Genomic DNA, 3135 nt, shown 5'->3' with positions numbered 1-3135 from the left:
GGCCTGGAAGTTGGTTATTTCTTAAAAATAATTGAATAATTCTGGAATGGGGCTAGATAAACATAATAGATCAGCCAACTTGAACAATTATTATTCATTGAAATTTACTAATTTGCAAAATACAAAAAAATCACTCAGTTGTATTTATTTTCCTATTGATCCTTTGTTCTAAAATCAAAATCTATATACATAAAATCATTATATTTTCAAACAAATTGTATATGTACCTCTTCAGGATTAATCAGAATCTGATCCGCTAGATTGCTCCTGGACTTATCCGTCAAGAATGTTCCGGCAAGTTTGGGAACCTCACAGTTCTCAATGCTGGTGACTGTGGTGACGATCCAATGCCTGACGCCGATGCCCCTCTCCTTTGCAAATTTCTAGCAATTTCCACACAAACTTGATCAACCATCCCCAGAAAATCTTTATTATAACAAAACAGTTGCGTTGATGTGCTCCCTTATTCTTTGCAGCCCTGCTTGATAATATTCTGTAGTTTTCCTTACAAGTTGCATCACCTCGTTTGCTCTTCTCTCAGCACCTTCGAGCTCATTTTCAGCTGCGTCAAGAAAACCTTTCATTTCTTACAAATCCTCCGCTCCGTCAGCAGAACATTCAGATACAAGCTCCCGAATTTCTGCTGCACGGGCTGAGAGTGAAGAGCAAGTTGAACAAAAGGTGTCATAATCAATTGTAGCGGCTTTTTTAACATTAGAGAACTCGGCACTGAGGCCTCCTACCACTGGTAATCCTAGATCATATATTCTTTTCTTTATCCTCTTTTGGTGTTGAATACTCAGAATTTATGCTGCTGTTGCTACTCCGGCTGCTGCTGCGACTTAAGTTCTTATTAGTATTGATAACACAACGTCTTCCCTCTGCGCGAACTACTTCTTTACCACAAAGTGAAGCAGAGTAGTTTTGCCGTCAGCGCTTTTAACGTCAGAGAGTTTTCTAAGAGCTGAAGGTCGAAAGCTTGTGCATTGCCGCGGGCAGTTCCTGCATTCATTCTGTTTCCGGCCTTGAGTATTGCCTCCAAGAGTTTCATAAGAGTCCTCGAGTTCGAAGCTCCCTACATCCCAACCAAGTGTTTGTATAGAATCCTTGAGATAGAGAATCTCTGTGTCATAGTTTGATGTAAACAGCATAGCATGAAGACGAGTGTACGTTGAGGGAATGGCTTCAGAATGTGGAAATGGAAGGCTTCAGCATCAGCTAGCCTGGTTGGATCACCTTCGAATTTGAGGATTTGGGATTGTTCCTCTTTATTTGGGGCAATCGTGTTTAGCCTTTCAAGAGTTTCTGCATTTAGGCCTTTGCCCTCGTTAAGCGCATTGAGTAGTTCTTGTGAGAGAGTGCCAGAGATTTGAGCACAATTGCAGTATTCTGAGACTTTCGGGCACAAGAATCAAAATCTGTGAGTTGGGATTCTTTGGGTCCCTTGAGTCATTGGTTCTTGGAGGCGATTTCCGATTACTAGCTACATATCCGAATAGTGCTTCATAAGATCACCATCAAACCTGAAATGTCAATAAAAAGGCTTTAAGCATAAGTAAAACAAAACATGATTGATTGTGTATATTCATGAAACTAAAATTATAGATTACAGTTACCTGAAGGAACCATTATCATTTTGTCCACACATTGATTTTTCTCCATTTTTGTCACCTTATCCAATGCAACGGTTTCAATTTTACCTGACCATTTCCACTTGCAGAAGGATACTCCTACCTCACTTGAAGACCCTTTAGACCCTGAAGGTGGTTTTAAAGATGTTTTCAAACCACCAGCCTTTGGTGGTGGAGGAGGTGGACCGGATTTTCTTTCCTGGAATTGGTGGAGATGGCGGAGGAGGCGAAGGTCTCTTGTTGTTTTGACTTGGCGGGGTGGTGGTGGCGGTGCCGGGGGAAGAGGAAGAGTAGACGGTTGAATTGGTGTTCTTTTTCTTCATAGTCCTGAAGGAAACTGATGGAGGGGGTGCTTGAAAGCCATAATTCGATTTTGATAAGTCTCTTCGGGTCTAATCGAATTGTAGGAAGATGATGAAGAACTTCCTCTGAGTAGAGGAACTTCTTGTATTTCCTCAGACTTTTTCATCGTCGTTTCATAATTATCTTCATCACACTACTTGGAGGACTCTGTAAAATCTCTTTCAACTACACGCCTGAGCTGGTTCTTGTCGCCCTCTTCAAGCTTTCTCCATAAAGACATCAATCCATTTTCATCCACAATCAACCCTCTGACATTCCCATCAATCTTGTGAAATCATTTGGAGGCAAAGTGGTAGCTGGCCACCCTGTGGACCATGACCATTTCCAGGTTGGGAAATATTACCACTTTGTCTCTTCGACGTCGTGCAATAAAATACTTTTGCAGATAGAAAGAAAAACGGCAGCAACAATTATAGTGCCGGCTGCAGTGACAGCTACTGCCCTTACAATGGTGTTCTGATTTGACGACGAGTTTGATTCCGGCGGTGATACAGGCGGCGGAGGCAGCGGTGGTGGGGTTGTAATTGTGGTGATTCTGGTGGAGGTGATGGAGTTGTTGGTGAATTAGGTGCTGGAGGTGGAGGTGGAGTGGAAGATCAAACGGAAAGAAAGTTTCAATATTCTGAGGCTGGGAAGAAGAGAAGAATAACGTAAAAAGAGAGAAGAAGAAGAAGAAGTTTGGCAGCCATGAAACCAAGAGGTAGAAGAAAGAGTTTTCGAAACTGAAAAACTGTTTTTAATCCTCTTTAACTTGGTTTTATTGTTTTTGGTTTCTGGTTGCGGACAGTTTCATAAAAGGTCGTAGAGTTAGCTGTTCCAATACAAGTCCTTCCGGTCTTTTTTATTTTATTTTATATTGACAAAACAACCTTGTTTAAGATTTTGTTAATCAACCCATGCCAGCTTTTGTATATTAAATGGGTTTTTAATTAAAAAAAAAGTGGAAATTTCTAAGCAGATGGGCGGTGGTTGAAATGGTTCACCGTGTGTTTCGCCAATTCTGGAGTTGAATTGGTACTATTCCCACTTATATTATATCACTATTGAGTTGAGTGTGATGATAATAACATTTAAAAATTTTAGTGCTGGTTATTATGATTTTACTGACAAGTATTATGTACCTTACACGTAATCAACAAAG

General features: G+C 40.6%; 1 pseudogene; it reads right to left on the bottom strand.

Moving 5' to 3' along the window:
* Nucleotides 1-206: 206 nt before the first annotated feature.
* Nucleotides 207-2214, bottom strand: LOC116141054 (annotated as a pseudogene).
* Between the last annotated feature and the right edge of the window lie 921 nt (nt 2215-3135).

This window comes from Pistacia vera, unplaced genomic scaffold, assembly GCF_008641045.1.
Source record: "Pistacia vera cultivar Batoury unplaced genomic scaffold, PisVer_v2 Contig1111, whole genome shotgun sequence".
Taxonomy (NCBI): domain Eukaryota; kingdom Viridiplantae; phylum Streptophyta; class Magnoliopsida; order Sapindales; family Anacardiaceae; genus Pistacia; species Pistacia vera.
This window is presented reverse-complemented; position numbering and strand designations above follow the sequence as displayed.